We start from the raw sequence: 26,283 nt of genomic DNA, 5'->3' as shown, positions 1-26,283 counted from the left end.
CTTTATGAAACTTCAGTCCAAGAAAGAAGCTTAACAAGATACTTGAGGACAAGAGAACTGAGGCACCAGGTAGTGAAATCTGCTATACTGCCAGCTGTCAGTGAAAGCCTATTAGGAGGGTCTTCTATTCTTAATCTCCTCCTCCAGAAACTGGGCAGGGGGAAAGGAATGAATAGTCAACAAGGCCTTTGTATCTTTACTGTCTCCTCTTCAACTTGTAGTTACTGATGGCTTCCTCTACAAGAACCCTTAGCATTCCCCCCCCCCCATACACATATTTTTAAAATGCAATTCATTCTGAATTTCACTTCGCCATTCCCATCACCCTAGGTCGGTGGAGACCACCACAAATCCTAGACCTGTATAATTAAAAAATCCTTATTTTATTATCATGAAGAAAAAAAATAAATTCCATTTAGCCATGCAGAAGCACTCTCCTAAGAGCCAGAGGTCCATAATGATTACACATCTCAGTGGAATTTAAGGCATTTGATTCAGCTATAAAGTTGGAACAGATTGATATCAAACTTGACCCACTGTAGTAAGGAAATCGTAGCTGTGGCAAGGTAGGCAACTGCTTGAATAACATTCCCAACCTTACAAGGGAAATGGATAATGGCCTCTTCTCCAGTGGTTCCAGAGTGGGACAGTTTTAACTTCTGGAGAAGTATCTCCATTGCAGCAAAGTGACACCAAGGACCTCACCTAAGTGCCCAGCCCAGCAGGTAGCTTTATTTCATTTGTGCACCAGAGAGTGAGACCCTTTCTGACAGAGACACTGGCTATGTTTGGTTGCACCTCCAAAGCCTGAGCCCGTTCCTGAATTCAGATGGCCGCCTTCTCCTGATATAGTTAGTTTCTTGTGCTTGGCAAGAAACCTTCAACGCGGAGCAGGAAGGCAAGTGGCTGGCACCAGAGCCAAAAAGGCTGGTGAGCACTGCAGTTCCTCTGCAGCTCTTTGCTGATCTCCAGCTTTTGCATCCGTGGTGAGGCAAAGGTGCTCCGTCACGGCAACCTGCCTTTCGCATTGCATGGCTGCACTTCCCATCATTGCACAGAGCCTCCCTGAAATGCTGCAGAGGAGGTTTAACTGATAGTGGCACACCTCCGTCACACAGTTTGAGAGCCAACACCCCCACCCCTGGCTCATCAGCCTCAAAATGGCATCGCGCCACAGCACAGTGAAGGCTGTTGCACATCAGCACTGAAACCAGCATCTAGTGGCTTCCTCCTGACGTTTTCTCTTGGTGACTCAGAGTCAGCAAGTGCACGGGAGGATTGCTGGTCTCGGCTTTTTCCCTTCCATGCAGCCCTCCTTCCCACTGAGGTGCCGGATCAAAAATGTGGAAAGGGCACCTCTGCAGTACTGAGGCTTAATTAAATGTGATAAAGAACGCCAGCACACTTCCCCTTCCCTTCCGGAGGCCCAAGTTTGGAGTGTGACCAGTGTCTGCACCCAAAGGGCAGAAGCTCAGATCAGAACAACATGGAAAGGACAGGTAGCCCTGTGTAGCTTCTGAAGTGAAGAAAATAGAGATGACGAGCAGCTACCAGGCTCCCTCCTCTTCAAAGCAAGCTGGCCATTCTCTCTGAAAGCAGCAGTACTGCTACTCAGGAGCTGAGCCATAGGTTGGAATAAGTTTCTTTTTCCTTTATAATGCTGTTTTTGTTTTCAAACAGCTAACAAGATTGGGCACTATCCCCCTTACTGCCTAAAGATCACATCGTTCCTTTCATTAAAGCATTAAGGTTACCAGTTAACCATAGTTTAATTCTGCTGGTCCAGCTTCCCTATTCTAGCAAGTTGAAGGGAATGGATGCATTTTGTTACCTATCCATCTCAAAGCAGCACTGGGCTACAGGTGACTCCTCCCTCTGTTGCTGGCATTTCATCAGCCAGCGCAGCCAATGGTCAGGGATAGATGATGGGAATTGTAGTCCAAAATCTAGAGGGCCGGTTGTTCCCACCCTCATTCATGTAAGGTAAGCTAACTGGTAGAATGAGTGCCAAAAGGCTTTTCTGGGCCCAGTACACTGTACATGGATTGCGTTTTCTGCATTCACAAATGACACAGATTTGCATATTGTTTGCCATATGCAAATTTGCACCCTCTTCTGCGGGTGGAGCCGGGCCACACAGAAGGAATTGCTTTGGTAGACACAATGTTGACAGGTGAATCCCCATAATTTGATTTCCATACCAGAAAAGGTTTCCTTTGCCTAATTTGTGCTTGCCACACTGCTGCTGAAAGGCACAGGAGCCCTGCTTTCCTTCAGTCCCACTCTAAAACATGCAAAGAACAAGTAAAGAGAAAAAGCAACAAACCATTTGGGCAACCTGGTAATACATTTTTTTAAAATAACTGTGTATATGTGTAATATAGCATCCACAGGCAAAAAAGATGATGAGACACCAGAAATAAAAACAAAGCCAGGTAAATTAGTACCCCCCCCCCCTTCCTGATTGCTACATTCCACTTGTGATACTGTACAGCAGAGCACAACTAAAAACCAGCTTGTCAACCTTGAGAAACAACAGTGAGCAAACGCAGTTTCACATTCTAAACTCACTTTCTGCCATGAACCAGCCACCAACTCTCATAACAGGAGGAAGCATACAATGGCTGCAATTCTAGCTCCGCTTAACTGGGAGGAAGCTCCACTAGCTTCAACAGGATTTACTTCTGAGTAGAACTGGTTAGGCCTACACTCTGTATCATGGGCATCTAATTTTAGTCCTTTTAACCAGACAGATGCTTCTTTGTACTAGGGAGTGTTTTTTTACCCTCCACCCATGAAGCTCCAAGACTTCAAGCAAACTTAATCTGACCTGGTTATTGTGTGTTTACTAAGATGCACAAGTCCCACTTGTATTCAGCTGAGCTTATTCCCAGGTTGGTGTGCACAGGAGACTGATTCCTAAGAGGAGTCACCTTAGGCCAGTCACTGGTGTTGGGAGACCAAGGAAAGCAAAACACTCTACTTTTTAGTTTTTACTATTTGCCCTTTACTGGTGAAATAGAGGAAGGAAAAGCACATCTGATCAACATCTTTCCTAATAGCTTGCTAAAAAATAAAAGCTACTCCTACTTTTCCAGTGTCAAAGCCATAGGATTTTAAAAATGTTAGATTAAATTTTTTGTTAGAATTATTAATATTATATGCCTTTCTTTATAGCATAACTTTAGAACTATAAGTTCTGCTTTGTAGTAATACTGAACCCTTTTGCCCCTTACAGGAAAGCCAAGACTGCAATCCTGTACCCACTTATCTAGGAGTAAGTCCTGCTAAAGGGCAAAGGAAGATGAGGGGAAATAGTAGATCTTTAAACTGCAGAGGTTTCTAAGGGAAGAAAATGAGCCAGAAGCAGGAAATAAAAAATTGTACTTGATGGGGAAACAGCAGCTCTTTAATATCCCAGGCATTCCAACCACCTGATGTCCAAGCGTCCATTAGCCGAAGACAATGAAAGGTGGGAGCAGCGAGCCTAACTCATCTCACACAAATCACTCAGAAGTTTGCCTGCACACTTTTCTTTGAATCTTCCCCTAAGCCTAGTGACTTCACCTTTTTAATAATAACATGAAAGCTTGCAGTCTAGGCCCCCTGCTAGTCCAGCACATCATTGCCCTCTTACCTGCCTCTCAGCAGCCACAGGGGCAGAATTCACACTTTTACCACCAGGAATTTTGGGAGGGGAGGGGGAGGGAGAGAGGTACTTCTGCCTGAGATGCCAATGTTGCTGATAGCCAGCAGAGTCAATATTACACTATATGGGCCATTGTAAAAGCCATTCTTTGTATCTTTTATTATTATTATTATTTCATAGAATTGTAGAGTTTGAAGGGACCCAAGGGTCATCTAGTCCAACCCCCTGCAATGCAGGAATCTCAGCTAAAGCTTCTATGGCAGATTTATTTATAGAATAAATGAGATCTCTGGGTATAGGGCAGCATATCAATTGAATTATTATTATTAATAATATATCAGCATCCCATAAATTACTATCCAAGTTTGTATAATCGAGGGTAACTTCTGCAATGCACTCTGTTGATACTGCTTAAGCAGTGGTGGGTCAGTATATATTATCCACACATTCTGGAACTGACAACTAGGAAATCCACTGTCTTCCAAGCTTGCCTACTGAAATCCTTGCCTGTTGAAATCCTTCATAGCTTCTGCTATGAGACAATTTGCTTGGGACATATCAATGAAATGGTTATCTACAGGCTAAGAAGTTCGGTCAGGAAGGGCATGAGAGTAGTATTCTTGAAGACCACTCCAAAGAGAGACGCTGAGTCTAAACTAGTATTTTTTCTAAAGATACTCGGATAGGAAAGTAGTTTGTTAAACAGTACCATGGGGCAATTCAGACATATGGGATTTTTTAATGTTGGTGTGCCAGCCATGGTGTTGCCCAACTGTCTTAGGACCCCTAGACTTCTGGTGCCAGGCTAAATTAAGGCAGATAAAAGGATTATTCGCCCACAAATACTCATGGTTCTCGAAGTCTGAAACATTTTCTAGGAGCCTATACACTACTTAATAGCTTTCACTTTCCATTTTGTTCATCTCTACTCCCAAACACTACTTCTTGAGAAGCTAAGAAAACAGAGAAACAAAGATAAAATACCTACGCTGTATTCAATCACAGTGAACTGGTGCTCACTCAATAAGACTAACAAGGGAACTGTATTTTCAAAGTTACATCCATACTGAGGTCCAAGCAGCTGGAAAGATTAGTTCCTATTTCTCCTGGGGTTCACAGTCTAATAGCTGCTCAACAGAAGCAAAGAATAAAACATACATGGGGCACCTTGGCAGAGGCAGGTCTGTTAACAGCACAAAGTGACAGCAAGCAGCGCTAGGCCAATTGTTAAAAAAAGGTGAGAGGCCACATCACAGAAGATCTGCACAAAATCAGCAGGTTTTGCTGTCTACATAACCACCATTCTAGGATTAGACAAGATTATCTGCTTCACCATATAACTCTCCTCATACTTCTGTTTTAAGACCAAAGCTCAATCAAGAAGAACAATTCCATACTTTCAATATCACAATCTGTGTTTGTGGGGCAAGTGGCTTTTTAAAACAAAAAATGCCTTAATACAAAAGGAATGCATACCCAACATCTATTTCTATGTATAGAGGGCCAGACTCCTAGCACTTTTGCATTGGATTTTCTCTGAGTCGACAGTAGTTTGTAAGAAACACCAAAGAAGTGAGGAGAGGGGAATTCTTACAGCATCTGTCTCTGTGTCTTCATTAGTCACTGGCTTCAAAAAGGGAAAATGTGTTAATATTGAGTTAATTTTCCTTTATCAGCTGGTTTGGAAGCCTGTTGTCAGACAGAAAGGTAGGATATCAATATTTTAAATAAGTCCAAGGTAACCTTGGGATTCCCAACCCTACATGGCAGTACATTTATAGGAAAGCATCAGCAGATGGGAGGTGCTTCATGTGACTTCTGCTCACGACTAATTCTCTACAAAGGTGTCTTCCTCCCACAGCTGTTTTCACACATACACACCCCACCTTACCTTCTCCCCTAAGCTAGGCCCAAAGATCAAAAAGTGTCGCTGGTTGTGAACTCAGGGGAGAGCAACTTGCAGAGAAAACATGGGCAGGCAGGGAGAAGGGTTCAATACTCTGGCCCCACATGATCTCAGAAAATGCAGGTCTGGAATCAGGCATTTGCCAAAGTAACATGTAGCTCGGTCCTTGACTAGGTATTGTTAAAATTCCTTCCTACGTTTCCAGATTCTGAAGGGCCTGTATAACCATTGCCCATGAACTGCATTCTACAAAGAACCTCAGTGTAGGTGGAGTCAGAGACTAATGGCACAAACAGCTCGGGAGTTGGCAAACTGCCAAGAAGAGGCCTTCTGAGTACTTAGCAAAGTGAAACGCAGATTTACTTCAGCACATATAAAAAGTGGTGGCACAGATATAGGCAGAAAGTGGGTGCCATGGAAGAGAATTTTGGTGCCATGCTAAAGCCCAATGCACTGGACACAAGTTGTAACCTGAGCCCTTTCTGCCATGCAAAATCAGGAGAAACTTGTGCTTGGAGGAGAAAAATCAACAGGTTATGAGCATCTCCATCACCCAGTAAATTTGGATATATAACCAACCACCCAACACTTTAATAGTATATAGTATTAAGACTCACAGTAAGGGTAGGCTAAACGAGTCATCCTGAATAAGCATAACGTCTTTATGAACAGTAAACAATGATATATTCTTTAAATTGTATCAATGACCCTTTTCTACTTGGAATATGAGTTTAGAAGATACACAGTTTGGGATTTTAAATTCCTACGGGTCACACCCCCTGACTTCCTTATGAGGCTTGAATGGGGGGAGGAAATGGGAAAGAAAGGGTTTCCCCCCAATAATAAATATAAATCCTCCTCCACCCATAGCAGAGAGAAAAAAGTGGGGGGCTTCATATCTGTATTGGAGGTAGGGAATGTGAAATAGCGGCATAGAGATTGGCTCATGGCAGGAGACAGGTGCCAGGGAAAACACCAACCACTGTGACCAGACAGAACTGAGCTCATCTCCATAGCAATTATGGAGCCTTCATGAAGACACTTCTCACATAGTTCTAGACTTTTGAGGGCTAGACGTTTACTCTGAAACCATAAAGGCACCAGATGCTAGATTCTATACTTGAAATCACAAAACATATATATAATACACACAGCCCTAAACCTGAAATTTGGAATCAATCTGGCAGTCCTTACGACATTAGGGTCCTCTGCTCAGCTCAAGATCCCTGGCTTTTCCTCTTTTCAGCCACGAACTTAGCTAAGCTTTCCTATATGACGTTGCCAGAAGCGACATGTCTATAAATGAGGGCCTCTGCTTGTTTTCTATCTGCTGTTTGTGATCAACTTGACAGTCTGTATCTGCTGGCACTCTGGGCTTCGTGCAAGGGCGTTTTGCTCTAGTTTCTAACACAGACTGTGCAACGCTGCCTCCGAACACGACACACTTGTGCTGAACGGAAGAAGAAAAGAAAACGCTGAGGTCCAAATCAACAAGCGCTTTAACATGCTCCATCTGCTGCATGGTCCCCCAAGTGGAGGGCTATTCTTATACCCACTGCTGCGTCTGTGGTATCCACAATGGCAGACAGCTGCAGAGCTGCAGTTTCCCAGCTGATACCAGAGGTAGTCAATTAATGAAAAGTCTCAGTTAACAGCACCAGGAGGCAGGCCACTATTCTCCACATTTTCACACAGAGGGGAAACGAAGTTCAGGGAGGCTACTATCCCCGCTCCAGTTATAGATAAGACATTAATGCATGACCCAGAATCTGGAGTCAGATGCAGGAAAAATGCTAACTTCAAATGAAAAACAAACAAGCCATGCGCTACACCACTATGAAAAGGAGCCACTTGTGCAAACAAGCTCTGCTACTTGAACCCAAAAGGGAGGGGTTAATACAAAAAGGTCAGTGTGTGGCCTCAAAACCATCCTGGTTCCCAAGAAAGGCAGAAAACTCAGACCTTGAAATAATGGAGAACTGTTTGTCAATTAAAGGGTTAAACAGCTGTAACCCACACCCCAGGGGTCCATATAACTTTTTTTGGGGGGGAGGTGATATTGGTGCACAGATCCTGGGTAGAAAAAAGCCCATTCAACATGGCAATAGCATAGCCAGCTAAGAGGGAATAAAAATAGTCTTGTGTATGACTATGTGAAAACTCTCTTTCTCACCATAGAACTGGCACTGCAGCATGGATGGGGGATGGGCAGCCAGAAAGAGAAGCTGCAGTAATCATGGCGACTCCTGCAGGCTGAGCTCTGCTAGGTAAACTACAGTGAAGCACTGTGTAATAGCAACCGCTGGCCACAGCAACTGCAAAGAGAAAGAGCTAGAATTTTCCCAGCAGGCCAGGAACGCTTCGCTCCTACTGGCCAGGAGAGAACACACACAAGCACACAAAATGCACACACCTTTCTCGTCAAATTAGAGGCAACAGGAGCCTTGGTGTTCTGCAGGTTAAGTGCAAATGCACGAGGGCAAAGAAGTAAAGGCGGTTTAACACTCAACCGGCGCAGAATGCGCAGCAAAGCTGCCGTTGCGGCAACGGGATCTTTGGATATTCAACTGCTTCTGTTAGCAGGAATGTTCATCTACAAACAACCATTCTGAAATAGCCTATTAGCGCCCGATTATTTGAAATGAGCTACTTAAGAGCGACTAGGGCAAAAGCTTAGATTGCAGTGCAGTAAGGAATGGCCTGTAATCCATGCAGGAAAATGTAATGATACCCACGTGCGAACGTACTGACTCAAGTTTTTAGACTTTAATAGTCTGCTAAAAATGACTGTAGTTTGTTCTGATCAATCTATGTTGTTGTTGTTGTTTCCATTTATATTCTGTCCTTTATCAAAAGATCTCAGGGCGGTGTACAACATTAAAAACATACAAGTTGTGGCATTTGTTTGGTTCACAGGAAATGCATAATGATAACAATCAGCTGGTAAAGAAAACGTAAAGGGTGCGTCCAAACCAAAGGTTGTGGGGGGAAGTCTTTCCCCTTCCCCTTAAATCTGATCTTCCTTTGATCTTAATGTATCCCAAAGCCTTCTTTTCCGCCCTCTTTAAGCCTGAGCGACTGGAATTTTGACATCAACTTTGGTACAGGAGGCAGATCCTTTTAGGGATCTGGTCCATGGAGCCAAGAAGGTTCCTTCTCTACATGATCCCACCTATTCACCTTGGCTAGGGAGAGCCATTCAAGATGAGCCTGCCTCCTTGATCCGTCTGGGGGAAAGCTGGTAGAAGCTTCCACATGCTTCAAGAAAACGGGTGGATAAATAGCACAGAAATATAAATTCTACACTTTTCTAACCCATACCAAGGTTGAAGTAACAGATAATTAACCTAAAGAAGGAGTCTGATTACTAAATACAGTTGTACCTTGGCTCCCAAACGCCTTGGTACTCAGACGTTTTGGCTCCCGAAAGCCACAAACCCGGAAGTGAGTGGCTTCCTGCAGCCAATCAGAAGCCATGCTTTGTTTTCCAAACGTTTTGGAAGTCGAACGGACTTCCGGAACGGATTCCGTTCAACTTCCAAGGTACAACTGTATATCAACACATAATTATATTACCTTTCTTCAAAAAGCAACAACATATGCCCACCTCCCTTGGGCATATGTCTGACTTGTCTTTTAGACTGCAAGTTTCTTGATGGCAGGCACCTGTCTCTTTTTTCCCCAAAAGATGCTCTGCATTGATGGAATGGTACATATAATAGGCTTTGGGGACAATCCTATGGCAAGATTTGCTGGAATGAGCAGAGTGGGATGCAGAGGATCTCCATCAGCATCAAGTCCTTGACCCTGGCTCAGCCAAAGATACATTAGCTTAATTTGCTGATCAGGACTTAGCCATCTAAGCTGAAGCTGACTGAGCCAAGGCCAGTGTTAAGTCCCAAAAGGGGGCCATTCAGGGGTGTGGCAGGCGCAGGACCAGAGAGTGGTGACTTAGGCTGCATCTCAAGCCTGCCCAGCTCAGCCATGTGACTTGGCAACCCAAAGTAGAAGACTATTTTGAAGGCTCACTTGCTTTCCTTCTGCTGGGCTTGTGCCCTGCTATGGAACAGAGTTTGGGTCTGCTGTACTTTACTTTGCTTTAACTTACCCCAGCTTGCCTTTCACTAGTTGCTTGTGCATAGGACTGCTCCCCTAACCATTATTTAATTCTCAAGGAAGAAAATACGACAATCCTAAAAAGAGGTTTACATGACACACATGCCATCACGTTTATGCTGTGTTAAGTTGCACCATTGTGGTGTCATGCTGGTCACAACAAATGTGGTTTGCACATTTTCTCAATGGCAAGAAAATCAAAGAAGAGAATAAGGTTATTGACATAATATACATATAGATATTTCTTTTAATTTCTTGATGTAGGGGGAGTATGTTTTTTGTGACTAATGTAACACTCAAGTAAAGTAAGTTTTACTCTCCCAAGTTCAGCTGATTGTGCTCCTAACAAAAAAAAATCTTGTCATATTCACCACATGAGAAAGCAAACTGTCAATACAATAAAGGGTCATTAACCTATTCTCTATTTCATTGGAGAGATATTTAACTGAACTTTAGGAGGAGGGAACAGAGAAATTCAGAGTCATCTTGCAGGTCGTGCTTCTGGTTGTTTTGCTCATGTATAAAACGCCATTTTGAAAAAACTGTTTGCCAGATAATGAAACTTTGGAAAATTATCTTTAAAATGATATTGAACAAGTTAACTATATATGAAAATGAAAGATGAGTCTGTAGGTTGACATTTTCAAAAAATTACCCATCCAACTATGAACAATTACTTTCTTCCAGAAAGAAGTCTTTGTATGGTAGGCCACTGCCTGCCTGTTCTTCTAGATAATGAATAGCATGTGTTTCATATATCATCCCTCTGTTTTGTCAAAGGTTTGCCTCAGTTTAAGTATGAATATAAGAGAAACACACCCTTTTTAAACTAGGGGCTAGGCTTCTGAGCACTGTTTCTACTTCTTCTTGAATAAAAACTAGCTAGAATAAAGGAGACAAACATCAAAGAAGTCCATGTTTCCAAATCCCTGATATCTGAAAAGTTTGTGATGGGACCATCCATAAAACATTTCCAAAATATGATTGTCATTAGCCCGGTCAATAAAAATGTACACTATTCAGTGCCTTCATGTTTAGAACTTGTCAGTTGAACATATCAAAAATAAGAAAGCACATCACCAGATACAGGGCCGTGTTATGATAACAGTATTTAATCTGCATTTGCTAAGAGCCCAATCACTGCAAGATTTATAACAGCTTAGGGTACAGGAAGCCATGCACAGCTGCTCTCTATTTTTTATTGTGTTTTGGAATGCTGTGAATATTTGCAATTTCAGGGTGAACAACAAAACTGCACATCCACTTTCCCCAAATGGCAGCAGGTATTACAAATATTACCAGATCTGTAAAAAAAGAAAGAAAAAAATAAAAGAGGCAGCTTCATCGTGCAAGCTGTTGTGCATTTATGTCAACGGCACCTGCAGTGCTAACAATGATAAAGATCTGTATTAAATTACAGTGCTGTGTTTTTGAATGGGCAACATGACAAGCATATGTGATGCACATTAATGATTGAAATCTACTTTGTGAAAACGGCATAGCCACTTTTGTGGACAAGTGTCACAATCGCGTGATGCCATTGTGACACGAAAGCAGAAAAGGCTGTGGAAATAAAAGGAACAGGTTTTGCACACCCTTATTAATTTTCATCTCCTTATTAAAAGTGGGTAATTTACATTGTGGACAAATGAATGCGTTGAGAGGAGGGGGAGGAGCTGGTTTCAAAACTTCACACTCCTCTGTTATTCCTCAAGGACTCATTGATCGCCGAACCTCAGCACATATCAAATATTTCAAGTGGAACAAATTCATTAACTTGTAAACACTACTTAACTAGCTGCAAGTCCATGACAGAAGCCTACATCATTGTTAAAATCAGCGTCTAGGGGCAAGGATTGCATTTTGTGTGTTAATACTTGCCATCTGCTCATGTTGAATTTTCACCACAGGAAAAAAAAAATTGGAATGGCAAGAGAGTGCTTCTAGCTTATGCGGAGCTACTGTTTGTATAGATGTACAAAGTTGAATGAAGCAAAGCAGACAAACCCACACCACAGGGGAAAAAAGAGAACCTGAGCAAAGTTGAGTGGCTTTTCAAGGTATTGCTTGCGTCTTACAACCACCACACTGGGAAATCCTTTGGAGGGAGAGAGAGAGAAGGGGGGGGGAGTGCCTGTGCATATTTGATACTCCAGACAGCAAGAAATTTGCCTCAGGGAAAAGCTCTGTGGAGAGAGTTGGGGGAGGTGCGGTGCGCTGAGAGTGGAGCGAAAATGCCTTGTGTTGGGAGGCAGGCGAGAGATCGGCCAAACGTTACGACTCCTATAGGCCACAGTGAAGAACAGCACCTTTGCTGCAACCACCATTACATCACAGCCAGAGAGCTGCTAGCAGCCTACAGAAAATGGCCATAATCCTACCCAGCCAAAAGCAGATGCAGCAGCACACGCCCCACCTCTCGCCATGCCGCTGGAGACTTACATAAGTGCTTCTGCTCACCGGAAATAATTATTTCCTTGAAAGCAGTTGCCCTTTGAAAATGTCCATCGAAGGCCTAGGTTTTATTCATTTTTAAGCAGAAGACTGGCCTGTTGCTATTGAAAGCGTGAGCCTTGGTTTAGCCAGGCCTTAATGAGTTACCCTCTTCCTGCTCCCCTTGCAGAACACTGGTTTTAAGACTGCGCAAGGTATTCCATGCGGCATGAGTCGGTTGATCTTATTATATAAAGTCCTTCAACAGGGAAACATGAAACGGACCTTTGGAGAAGAACACAAAACTAACATGCAGCTTTATCAACAAATTGGTTTCCTTGGGGCTTTTTCCTACCAAACAGGTCCATAAGAATGTGTTGCTGTTTTTAGAATTTGGGTAATAGCAGTTTTTGATTATGAATTGAGGAACATGCTGCCATTTTGTAGGTGTTCAAAAGGACTGCAGAAATATTTACATTCTGGGGTGTTAAAACCAAAGCAAGTAAATCTCTGTTAGGTATGTTGAGTTTGAGAATGTTCTCATGTCTCATCTAGTTTTTTTAATTCCTCACTTGCATCTCTTCTGTACATTGCAATCTCATTTCTCCATTCAGCAAAGTATCCTTGTTTATCATTATGAAAGGCAAGGGTGCTAGACAGAAGTCTTGAAAGGGAAAAAAACCAGATTGAAAATGAACCCTTCTTCCCAGGAAGATGATAAGTTTCATAACCTTTGTTCATAAATTTCACAAGGTACTGACTATTAAAATACTTTAAACAACTGATAAAGGTTTTTTTAAAAAAAAATGGAAATCTTCTGAATGGAAAACTTGGCCATGTAAACATGATTTTATTCAATACATAGCCATTTGTTCACCACTATCCAGACTAAAGTATAACATTTTCATAGAAAACCATGGGACACAGAAATACAAAATTTGCCCTCACCAAAGGTGATTCACAATATGTAAAATTTAATTAAAACCCCCAGCAAGATTAAATTCACAATTCTTCACCAGCAACAGGCAACAAATATCGTTATGTGAGATTTTAAAGAAATAGCCTCCCAAAGTGAGTTTCTCGTATCAATATGTTCCTCAAAGATAAAAGCCATGCCACCTTTTTTCTGATTTAAAATGGAAGCCATTGGCTTAAATCTTAAGATAAGCTAATTTAAGGAAGCCCAAAGAAAGAAAGTCTCCTGTCTCCTCTTCCCCTCTGCAACTACTCACGACCCCCAAAATACCTATCCATAGGGTTAGGGGTTGGTGAGATGGAGCATGGGAACCTTTCCTGTCAACTTCCTGAAGTTAAGTTATCCTGGGATCCAAACTAATAAGTAATTCTCACCTCAAAGGAGCCCCCCATCCTTTAAGGAAAGATAATAGCTCAGTGCTAAAGCACAGAAGGTTCAAGGGCTGGGAAAGAACTCTCTCTAAAATTGTGGTGATGTGCTGTCAGCCGGTATAGATGATACAGTGGTACCTTGGAAGTCGAACAGAATCCATTCCGGAAGTCCGCTCGACTTCCAAAACGATTGGAAACCAAGGCGTGGCTTCCGATTGGCTGCAGGAAGCTCCTGCAGCCAATCGGAAGCCACGTAAGCCGTTCAGGTTCCAAAGAACGTTCGCAAACCGGAACACTCACTTCCAGTTTTGTGACATTCAGGAGCCATAACGTTCAACTCGCAAGGCGTTCAGGATCCAAGGTACGACTGCACTGAGCTTTGGTCTCTCAATGTAAGGCAATTTTCACACTTGTATTTCTACATGGTCATACACAGCCTCCTCTGAAAGCGGTAATCCTGCTGCATTTCTGTATTGGGAGTGATTGCATACTCTAATTACAATGCTGCAATAGGGAAAAAAATTACCTCCCCACGCCCCCGGTGAGGATGCGTTAGAAATGTTCTAAGGCCAAAGCATAGGTGCAATATGCACTTACTCCAAGGCTGATATTTTGGGCTCACCAGAGCCTTTGTTTAATTTAGTCTCATGGTGCACTACGTAGCAGTTCTCTAATGGCAGCAAACCGTTTTGGAATGACAGCTATAAATTGCTAATCAGAACTTTATTCCACCCCAAGTCTCATCAACAACAGCATGACTTTCAGAATAGGGTTGCTATTCTCGGCTTGAGAGTGAGAGGGAGGGGAAAGAGGATTAGAGTAAAATAGTGATAGTAAGCAAAATGAATGAAGGGAAAGAAATCAGCCAAAGTGTAAATGTCCAAGAATGGTATTTCTGTGCTCTTACTACCACATTAAGCTTTTTAGAAGCAGAACAGGGCAATCTGAATCAGCATGCCCTCTTTCATATTTACCTTCCTGCTTCTTTGTTAAAATCCTGAAAATCCGAAGAGGGAAGCAGAGAAGAGGAAACCGATTTAGTAGTTTTTCCATTACTTCAGTCACCCTTAGTAGTAACAGATTCCAGATGTTTATAATCCTAAACAGGGACAGCTGATACATCGGAGAAGTGGGGGTGCAGCAAGCCCCACCCAGACTGCCAACAAGCCGCACAACACGAAATACATAATAAAACAAAAACAAAGAAATAACCCCCCTTCCACAAACACATTTAAAAGGCCAAAGAATATTAATCAACCAAGGGCCTGGTTAAAGAGAAATATTTTTGTCCGGCGTCTAAAGATGCATAGTGAAGGTACCAGGCAAGCCTCCCTAAAGAAAGCATTTCACAAATGGAGGGCCAATGCAGAAAAGGCCCGTTCTCGTGTTGCCACCCTCTGGACCTCTCATGGAGGAGGCACACAAAGAAGGGCTCAGATGGTGATCGCAGGGTCTGGATTGGTTCACATGGGAAGAGGCTTCATGGGGGTATTGCGGTTATGAGCTTGTACATTAACTTGTAAAGGAAGAACACTACAATTAATTTAGTTAGAGTCCCTGTGCTAAAGAACTGTTGTTATCCAGTGCTTTACATCCCTAGATCTTAAATATATCGGTCTTAAACCCAGCTCTAATTTGATACGATGTGTGTGAAACTAGTAGTAGCAGCAGCAGAGAGAGGCACATCCATCAAGTTCAATGAGGCCCAAATGACTATTTCAAGGCAGACACACATTAGATGTGTCCAAATAGAAGCAACCACCAAGAAAATAAAGGAAACTTACATTTAGTCACCCTGATCCAATAAGGTTCAAATAGGCTGCAGTCTATGTGTGATATCCAAAGTCTTGAGTAGTCCCATTAATAGCACTGGACTTGAATTCAACAGGCCTGTTCCCTAACAATCAAAATTCAAAAGGATCCTTGCATTTGGTGCTGAGAGCCACACTGCAAGTGTTTCATGAGAGCAGCAGAGAATTGGCAAAGTTGAGCTTCCATGCAGTTAGCACAAAATTTTCAGGAATGTTACAGCTACCCAACTGCAATCAAGGGCAAATGTGGAGCAGGAGGTTAAATTTGAAAATAGGATGTGTCCGAGATACACTTTAACTTTTGCAAAGTTCCTACTCCACGTTACTTTCTCCCAATTATTTAAGTATTTCTTGTAGTGTCCCAAAAGCTACTTGAAACTGAGTTGAGGGGATGGAAATGCAGTCCTGCAGTTCCCTTGTGCTTCTTTCTGCTGTATCATCTTTGCCCTTTGCTGCCCTTGATATTTTAGAGTTCGGAAGGAGATGGGGGGGTTTTTCCCCCACATCTTTAAAAACAGACCCTCAACAAAGCCTTCTCTCATTCTATCACTCTTCCCATTCTTCTTCTGAATGGCATCACTTGAAAATTATACATCTATTTACAGGATTTAGTAACACATTAGGCTGGGTTTGTCTTTGCCCAAGTGTAAATGTTAGGTTCCAAGTTAAATTTCATGTAAATCGCCATGCCCTCCCAGGGCATTACCTAACATTACAGGCAATCTTTACTAAAGAATATACTGATGGAATTCACATGCTGGAAAACAACCATCAATATTTAAATTACGTCAAAGGCTTTCCAGTCACTGGTGTCTCAAATTTTCTCTCTAATCTCTCTCAAAAACAAACAAGAACAAATATTTGAAAACAGCATGAGCATCCGTAGATAGAACGGCAAATTTACTATATGAGTTTGCCATTATCAATCTGTCTTTTGAACCAGAATTTGAGATGTGGGATGTTCCCCCCCCCCCCATAGTTATACACGCTTTCAGAACTTGTTCTAAACTTTGAAAAATGAAGTGCCTAACCATTTCAAAAAAAGCAACAGAGTTCTATTTCCAGCAAGGCGGCGGCGACTGCATTGGAGGAGTGTTGCTAAAATACCTTTCTAAAAAGTGGTAGGTGTCCAAAAAAACATGACTAATCTGACCTAACCTAAAGTGGTAACACCACTCAGCCGCAGCACTGAGGAAATGGCATAGGAGGGGTCTAACCAGAGGCATGCATGAAGTTGAGTTGGGGGAGGGCGAGACAGGAAGGCAGCAATCAACTCCCCAGACCAGACTGTGAGAGGCAGGGCTAAAGTGAAATCCTAGCTAGAAGCAGAGCTGTACAATCCATGCAGATGTGCTCCAATACACTCTGGGAGGGAATTTTAGTATTTACTATAGCGCACCACAAACGCAAAAGCTGTGCCACTGCCCTTTCCAAATGAATCACTTAAATGATTTTCAGGAGATGTATCACTTTAAGATGTGTCTGGGGTGGAGGTTTCTGGAGTTCCTCTTCGTACATATTAGCTTTCATTATGGGTGCAAGTTTCCAGCCAAAATTGGAAAATACAAAGTAATGGACACCTAAGGGGTGTCATTATGGCTCAAAACTATGGCTCATTTAGCCACAAATTACGATTCCAACAACGTACCAGACCATACTATAAACTCCTAGAAGTAATTATTTATTGTTATTAACACAACTCTTTGAGCGCTCATGTGATTCACAGGTCTCTCATACGCTTTTGCTAGTTCTGCTGGGTGGGTCATGAAACTTGATCTATAATGCCACTGGCATGATCCTTAGCAGGCTCACTTTTATTAAGTCTAACCATTTCCTGTTACAGCATTCACAGGTAAAACATCTTGTACCAATGAGTTCCACAGATTAACTGTCTTTTGCATTAAAAAGTAAATTCATTTTAAATAAAGGCTTAAGCAGTCACGTTTTAAGAAGTGGTTACACCCACCCTCACCCCAAATAACACTATCCCACCATTGAGTGATTCTTAGTTAACTTTTCTTTAAAAAAAAATAAAATAAAACTGTATTAAATTCACAAACTTCTCCCCTCTTTTGCCACAAGTCTATTCAGAAGATTTTTGAAAATTAGGAACCCCCTTGCTAGATCAGACCATATCTAACTAGAGCAGGCTTCCTCAAACTTGGCCCTCCAGGAGTTTTGAGACTACAATTCCCATCATCCCTGACCACTGGTCCTGCTAGCTAGGGATCATCTGGAGGGCCGAGTTTGAGAAAGTCTGAACTAGAGTTTAGCATCTTGTCTCCCAGAGACTTGCCAGAGGCCTTAGGACCACAAGCAGGATAACAGCCTCTGCTACTGCTGTACCCTAGCACAGTACAGTGGTACCTCAGGTTACATACGCTTCAGGTTACAGACTCCGCTAACCCAGAAATAGTGCTTCAGGTTAAGAACTTTGCTTCAGGATGAGAACAGAAATCGTGCTCCAGCAGCATGGCGGCAGCAGGAGGCCCTATTAGCTAAAGTGGTGCTTCAGGTTAAGAACAGTTTCAGGTTAAGTACGGACCTCCGGAATGAATTAAGTACTTAACCTGAGGTACCACTGTAACTCATAAGTATACTGCCTCTGAACCTGTAGGTGGCATATAAGCATTATGATGTGTCTTATCCCCTTTCAAAGTCATCAAAGCTAGTGGTCACCACTGTAACTTAAATAGTGAATGCCATGGTTTACTTATGTGCCATTTTAAAAACTACGTTTTTCCCCTTGTTTTACTGGATGGCCCCAAATTGTAGAAGAAACGATGGGAAGAAAAAGCCCACCTTTCCCCATACATAATTTGAAATCCCTCTTGAATTGACAGAAACCTCTCCTCCCCCCCCCCCCGCCTATAAAACAAACCAAAATAGCGGTGGTGGGACTGACTTGAGATCCGTATATAATTTGGAACTGAGAAAGAAAAACGGAATTAGAGATCTAGCCTCAGAGCATAAAATGTTGACTAGCAGACAAACGGGGTGAGGGAGGGGTGGGGAAGCTAAGTAGCAGGGAATATCTTTAATGATAATGTAAACATAGTTGGCTCTGCGCTGATTTATTTCATCGAGGGCAATCAGTGCCAGAACACGACAATCCTTGCTACTGTTGTTCTAGTTAAAGTACAGTAGTAGAAGATTAGCTTCTCCTGTATCAGCAACGAATCCATTCATGTGACAGGAACACGCAACCAAATGCCAGACATTTAACTACAGCTCTGCCCCCTATGTGCATTCCACTCGCACACAACCACATTTTTGTGGGACACTGCGAAATAAACAAATAAATTGCCCTTCCCTTACTCGGGACTGCTGGAGCGAGGGAAGGTGGCCTTCGACTGATCAGTGGCGCTCCCTGCCTCTGCACCGATCCTGGCCAGCTGCTGCACGCACTGCCTGCCCTCAGGCAGGCGGGCAGGCTGTGCAGCAGCCCTGAGCAATTTCCAGGATGAGTCTCTCTCTCCCCCCCCCTTCCCGCATGGCTTCCCTTTTAAGTGGGGTGCTCCCCAATTTAAGTGATTTCACTTATGTGTGCAGAGGCTCAGACCGTAACCCCTGCATAAGGGGAACGTCTGTAATTAGCAATGGCAACTGCTTGCAGAGACAACCAGGCCCAGATCAAGAATGTAATGCCCTTCCTTTGTAAATTTGCCTGTGCGTGGCTGGAACATATGCAGACACTTAAGTCAATAGTGCTGCAGAAAACACTGTCATGCTGCAGTCCCAGCAGAAGGAGCAGCTACAAAGGGACACAGGAAAAGGCAGGAGACTCCCAACCACTTTCCTCTGGAACGAGTTATGCTTCCCTGTTGTAGCTCATAGATATCGATGCAGCACAGGACAAGCCTGACAGTGCAATTCATAAAGCACTCTCCCAGGTGGAAACATGAATGCAGGGTTGTGCTCTACCAAATCTGCTGGGAGGCACAATAAATGCTAAGATAAAGTTACAATATTCACATAAAATATGATGTTTTATTATACTGACCTGATATCAAATTCATATGGACTACTGTCAATAGCTGCAATGCTCTTGACACCATTTATTTTTTAAAAATATTAACTTTGAACCATTTACTTAGGAAACAAATGTACATTCCTGTAATAATAATAATAATAATAATAATAATAATAATAATAATAATAATATTTATACCCCGCCCATCTGGCTGGGTTTTCCCAGCCACTCTGGACGGCTTCCAGCAGAATATTAAAATACAGTGATTCATCCCGTCTTAAAAGCTTCCCCAAATAGGGCTGCCATCAGATGTCTTCTAAAAGTCCAATAGTTGTTTATTTCTTTGACATCTGCTGGGAGGGCGTTCCACAGGGCAGATGCCACTACTGAGAAGGCCCTCTTCCTGGTTCCCTGAAACTTTGCTTCTCACAGTGAGGGAACTGCCAGAAGGCCCTCAGCGCTGGATCTCACATGTCCAGGCAGAACGATGAGGTTGGAAATGCTCCTTCAGGTATACTGGGCCGAGGCCGTTTAGGGCTTTAAAGGTCAGCACCAGCACTTGGAATTGTACCCGGAAATGTACTGGGAGCCAATGTAGGTCTTTTAGGACTGGTGTTATGTGGTCTCGGTGGCCGCTCCCAGTCACCAGTCTAGCTGCCACATTCTGGATTAGTTGTAGTTTCCGAGTCACCTTCAAAGGTAGCCCCACATAGAGCGCATTGCAGTAGTCCAAGCGGGAGATAACCAGCGCATGCACCACTCTGGCAAGACAGTCCATGGGCAGGTAGGGTCTCAGCCTGCGTACCAGATGGAGCTGGGAGACAGCTGCCCTGGACACAGAATTGACCTGCGCCTCCATGGACATCTGTGAGTCCAAAATAAAGAAAGCACATGCAATGTTTGATACCATATTGCAGAGATTCAGCACCAAAGAAACTGGACTGTCTTGATGTACAGTGCATCCCCACATAACAGTCTCCATCCACAGAAAAATTTTGAGGATTGGAACATTAGGTCACGAAGCCCACCTCAGTTCTTTCCTTTCCTTTCAGGGATCTGAAGATCTAAATTACCCTATACTGGGGAAGAAGGACAAGCCAATGTTGTACCAATATAGCACAAAACTGACATGGAGAAGTTCTGAAATTTGACTTATTTGAGTTATTCCAAAGAAAAATGTGATCCAATCAAAGACTGAGTCGAGTTTCTTCTGCTGTCCACAACAGGTCAAATAGGCCAATGGAAAAGAAAAGCAGCAATATACTTGGGGGTTTATAGCATAGTGGCAGCTAGGGGTGGGTGGATCTATCATTTTCGGTTTCTCAATTTTTCAATCTTAAATTCAATTCTCTATATTTCCGCATCACCCTGCATTTTTAATAACAGTCCTCATAAAAATTCATCAACATTTTAGTGCAAATTTCTCCTGATATATGCAAATTAGGTAAGTTAATCTTAAATGCAAACTGAATCCAGTTTCTCCCCCATCCCTAGAGGCAGCTCAACTGTATTACACCAAAATAGGATCTTTGAAATCTGATCGTAACATTCCTTTCTACTGATTTCATTATGGTTCAGTCTTTGGCAGCTGAAAACATGCATTTTTATCATCTGGAGATGGGCAGCCAGTGGTCTCATAGGATCTTGGTTTCAGAACTGTCTAGAAGCTGTTGTTTTAATCAATTCTCTCTAGTTCTCCTGAGTAAAAATGATGTCCTGTCAGCCAATGTGACCTCAAAAGCAACAGAACTATCTGTGTTGTTGTTTTTTTTAAAGAGTTTAGTTATGCAGGATAATGCCTTTGCCAAAAAGACAAAGCAAAGTCCATGCATTGCACATCAGTTGGCTAAACAGCATATCAGATGGCTGAATCTGTATTGAAGTTTTTGAGCATTTAAAAAATGTGAACGCTGGAGCAAGACATGCACACTTCTGCACCACCCCCTTCAGCCAATACAAGTGGATTCTCTCTCCAATGTTTAGTGAAGCCAGGGCAACTTCCGGTCCAGAGTTCCTGAAGAATGCTAAAAGGGGTGGGGGGAGCAGAGACAACAGTATACAATGCTGATGTGCTGCTCTTCATAAATAGAAAAAGAATGCTAGAAAAGTATTGCAGTTGTGCATATTGCCTCAAGGCTCTTTAAGGCCAGAATACAGCACACATAGATAGTTTAGCTGCAACTAGCTCCTATTCCACAACACATAGAAGCAAACAACACAAAGGCAAAAAGCCTCACTCCAGAAAACTACAAAAAAGATTCAAGAAGAAATGAAACTTGATGTAAAGCACCAAACACACATCTGTTCTAACACATATGGAACAAAAGTCTACATTCTATTTTCTGATCTAGATGATCCCAAAGCTGCAGACCTGCACCAATGGGTAACAACCACTCCAACAATTTCTGCCTTATTTAAGCTCTACTCTCACCCTCAGGGCACAATAATTTCCACAAGCATCCTCTCTGACTTGTCTAGATTTTATTTCAGTCTGTTCTACGTAATCCTTCTGACCAGCTTTAAAACACACTGGTGAAGGACGGAAAAGGCTCCAGATATGTAATAGAGACTAATCAGCATATTGATGACAGCCAACGGCAAATCTCAGGAATATCTCTCCCAGGAGTTTAACTTACACATTTAAAAGCACTGGTGAAAGAACTAAACCTTGTGGAACACCATGCACCAAGTTCCACTGGGTTGAATCTGTGTCTCCAAATATCCAGTTTAATTGGACAATAAAACTACCAGAGACCAGCCCCCAACACCCAGGCCAGAAAGGACAACTTGGCCTTTAGAATAGCATGGTCCTCTGTAGAAAAGCTGCTGAGAGATCCAGTAAGATCAGCAGGCAAGTATTCCTCCTGTAGGTATCCATGAGCAGATAATTCACCAGGGCAATCTATGTATTCTCTGCCCCAAAATGAGGTCTGATACCAGACTAAATAATGCATCTTTCCTCAATTATTTTCAAACACATCTGAAGTTGCTCTACTACCAACTGCTCAAACAACTTCTTTAAAGACTGGACACAGGCCTATAACTGGCTAGATCGTATTTCTTAAGGAACTGGGTTTGCTTTTTTAAAGGAAGTCCAAGTCACTACTACTTTTACAAGAGAGATAGTCTTACCCTTCTTCAAAGGGGCATCTAGAATACATGATGATAATTTGCCAGTCCTGGCTGCCCAACTACTCAGTAAGTTGGAGTACGAACCTTGGGCCCTCAAGATGTTGCTGGATTCCAACACCTATCAGCCTCAAGTCAGCAAGGTCAGTGGTCAGGGTGATGGATGCTATAGTTCAACAACATCGGGAAAGCCACAGATTCACTCTTCCTGCTGAGCAAGTAACTGTTGTCTTCCATTTTCTGATTATTTCCTTTCAGTGAACACCAGAGCCTATGAAACACCAAGTGAGTGAAAAATCTGAATATTTACAGGAGAGAAGGCTACCTCTCTGTAGTTCCCAGCTACACACATCCAGTTGCCACCTCTCCAGAGTAGTTTAACTAAGACGAGGAAGAGAAGGAAACTTAGGTCTCCCATTTGCTATCCTAGGAAACTGCAACTTACTGCTGGATTCCTCCTTGTCCTACACAACTGCAATGGGGCAGAAGTTGGGGGGGGGGAATCGTGGGAACTGAGATATGGGTCTGGAAGGTAGCTAGCAGCAGGGCCACACAGATATGAGGTATTCCAACCCTAAAATGTTACCTGATGTAGCATGCCAGTTACAGCTTTCAGTGAGAGTCAGCCATGATCAAGATGACTCAGAAATATCTATTATGTATTCGACAGCAGAAGTTGTTAAAAGCTCCTCTGTAGATTGCACACAAGGACCCCTAACCCTTACTTCTCTTTCCTGGAGGTTTCCAGCATTGCTCAATATTGCTTCTGTTAGCCTCCTGTTTTTCATGCACACCAGAGGCAGCTTCTCTGACAGTTTTCCAGTGACCCGATAAGAGACATCAACAAGCTTCTGTTGGCAAGTAGCCAGATCTTTGAGAGTGTCATATGTGCAGTGACAGCAGCAGTGAGACAGCAAAAGGGGCATGGGTTCAGGTGATGCATACCTGCATTTATTAGCTACAGGGCTACCACTTTTTAATCTAGAAAATGGGCAGTCTAATTACATCAACTAAGGCAAAACTGGGAGTACATGCAACCATATATAAGCAAGTGGTGGTTTTTTTTACATACCCTTATTAGCCAAAGCACAACTTCAAACTAAGTTTGGGTTTGTTTGTTTTTGGCATACAATGTTTGTGTAATTCAAAAACCTTCATGTGCTGCCTTAAGAAGCCCTTCCTCCCAAAACACAAAGATATTTTTCGAACTGATGACACCAGGGATTTTATTCAGACAGACAGTTCTTCCTTCGCTGAAATATGGATAACAAGCATCTACTTATTATGGGCAGAGCTCCAAAATATGAACAACTTAACATGGCCATAGTGCTACCAAATATTTGCAGTATACTGTAGTGTCCAACCATATAGAACAGGTTGGGAACCTGAAGGCCAGGGGCCAAATGAGGCCATCCAGGTCCTTCTATCTGGTTCTTGGGGCTTGTAGGGGGGCCCTCCACTCATGAGGGAATGCAACCCTCAGGCTAGAAAAAGGACAGCTCTGATTCTGATCCACTCTTAGCCATAAGCCTTCGGACCAGTCACTATTTTTCTGTCTTGCCTACCTCCCAGGGATGTTGTGTGGGTAAAATGGGCAGTGAGATAACATTCCATTTAACCTGGGAGAATTAAGAGGATGGGCTTTAAGGAGCTGAGACTGCAAATTATTGTATGTGTGAAAACCAAAACTTAGCAGAATACAAACAAAAATTATCATTGAGTGCTTTGTCTACTTTATTAACATTGATATTCAGCTGTTGAATAAGCTTCCAAAATAGTGTAAAAGCCGTATTAGAATTTTGATTACATACCTGCATTGTTGATCTCTCACTGAAAAGATTAGCTAGTGAAATAATGAAGAGAAAAGGGCGGAAACATTGCACAAATAGAAAGGAACAATGTCCTACATATATGGGGGAGTGATCTTCCTCTAAATGTCGAATGCATTTAGCAATATTTCAAAAGCAATTCAAAAGCAATAATTTCCAACATAGGTGGAGCCAGTTGCAAAATACTATTGCATCTAGTGCTCTGGTGGACTGGGATAAATATTTTTCTTCTGTGAGCAATCAGAAAGATTAAACTGTTGTGCTGTCTTACACTGTTTTGCATGTACATGTGTGGATGCTCCAAAGTCAATTGTAAATCTAGTTCCTTCAATGTTCCAATGGCTTCAACAAAACATTTTACTCATTCAGTTCTAATTCAATGCAACAGCTAGGTAAGTTTTAAAACTAACTTTCAAAGTCAACTGAACTAGGATTTCTGACCTAGCTGTTACAGCCCAGATGACCTTGTCTGTCTCTAATGTGGTTTAGCTAGTATGATCTTGTGAACAAGAAACCTAATCTATCTCAAAGGACAGAAAAAGCAGAAAATATTGCACACTGCTTTGAATTCTTTAGTGGAAGGATAAAATAAAAATGCAACATTTAAATGTCGGACTTGCTTCTAATCCCACAAGTGACAGTAAACCTAAGGCTAGGGTTTCACACAGACACCATACATGAACGTGGTGAGATTCATGAGTGGTAACTTTGCACAAGTTCACTCATGAAAGTTCATCATTCACTGATCAGGTGTTATCATCCAATCTGATGCTCCTGCCACCACACCTACATCGATCTGATCTCCACTACTATCCCTCTCAGCAAGCAGCAGCAATGCTCAGCATTGGGAAGTCAGGCATGTCCCACCAACAACACTGTTGAAAACTAAACAATAGTTTTCAACTGAGACAATTAAAACATTCTGTTGACTGCCTTCAAATACTCAGGAACTATGTGATGAGAAACCTGGAGATACTAAATTTTCTGCTAACCAGTTCAAAGGTTCTTTTCATACAATGAAATAAACCCTGATATTCTCTCCTACTATTGTGTGAATGTTGCTAACATGGAGGGAAATGCAGAAGGATTTTTAACTTGAAAGTACATTTTAGCTAATATAGATTTTCCATTTGCATGGCTGCCCTATGTAAGCAAAACTCTTAGCCTAGTATGCAAAAATGGCATTCTTTCTGCATTTCCAGAGTTGGGTGCTGTACCGAAAATATGTTATGCAGCTGTATGAATGTGCCCTGAACAACATAACTTCAACTAGAAGCCCATTGTAAGTATCACTGCAGTAGCAATGTTTTTCATTAACTGATCTCTGTGTTGGCACTTCAGAAAATTATACAACAAAACAACACCATCACAAACTGGCTTAGAAGTACTGTATAAACCAAATTTACTAGAATAATAGCTAGAATAAACTTATAACCATTCAAACAACAAACATACTAAGGTGCCATGTGCAAGACAAAGCCTCGAGATACTGTAAACATGGAGGGGATAAATGTACAACTCTATCTTAACAAGTTACATGAACAGTAAACGTTACAGACTGAATTAATGAACCGTTAAACAAGCAGCGTAAGTCCAATCACGGAACCAGTGGCGTAGCGTGGGTTGTCAGCACCCGGGGCAAGGCAAGTAATTTGCGCCCCCTAACCCGTGGATTTGCGCCCCCTAACCCTAACCCCCAGATGTTGCGCCCGGTGCGGCTGGCCCCCCCTGTACCCCCCACGCTACGCCACTGCACGGAACGGCAACCCCGTGCCGCCACAATGGCAAGGGTAGCACACTGGGGAATATGAAAAAGTTTTTCACAGGTGTTTCTCAGAGACTGAACTGGATGAGATGTTCTTCAATGGGTCTTGAGTTGGAAACACAAAGCTGTGTACATGGATCAATCATGGGAAGGCAAATCAAAGCCACCACCCTGGTGAGAATAACGCAAGTGGGCAAAAGGAGACCTGTTCTCCGGATATATTACAGGTTTCGCTACATGCTACATCAGTCCGAAAAGCTGCATGGTACAAAATAGCACTCCAATTACAATGTGTGGTAAACCATAAAAATTAGAAAATATCAGT

The 26,283-nt window shown here is 42.5% G+C and overlaps 1 protein-coding gene and 1 long non-coding RNA gene across 4 annotated transcripts in view; one reads left to right on the top strand and one right to left on the bottom strand.

Moving 5' to 3' along the window:
• BCAS4 (breast carcinoma amplified sequence 4) overlaps positions 1-26,283 on the bottom strand; it is a 50,689-nt gene that overhangs the window by 3,423 nt on the left and 20,983 nt on the right. For 2 of the 3 annotated variants that reach the window (XR_014549197.1, XR_014549198.1), the window contains one exon: positions 4,638-7,005. The exons of the other annotated variant lie outside the window; for it this stretch is intronic. The gene's annotated coding sequence lies outside the window, so the exon portion shown is untranslated. The remainder of the gene's footprint in view (positions 1-4,637; positions 7,006-26,283) is intronic. 3 annotated transcript variants of the gene reach the window in all.
• Positions 13,097-20,272, top strand: LOC310764915. Its single transcript, XR_014549354.1, has 3 exons — positions 13,097-17,604; positions 17,838-18,808; positions 18,889-20,272. It is a non-coding gene; the product is annotated as an uncharacterized lncRNA (long non-coding RNA).

Source organism: Podarcis filfolensis, assembly GCF_964270895.1.
Source record: "Podarcis filfolensis genome assembly, chromosome: 6".
Classification (NCBI taxonomy): Eukaryota; Metazoa; Chordata; class Lepidosauria; order Squamata; family Lacertidae; genus Podarcis; species Podarcis filfolensis.
The sequence above is the reverse complement of the archived record's forward strand: the minus strand, read 5'-3'. Positions and strand labels throughout refer to the sequence as shown.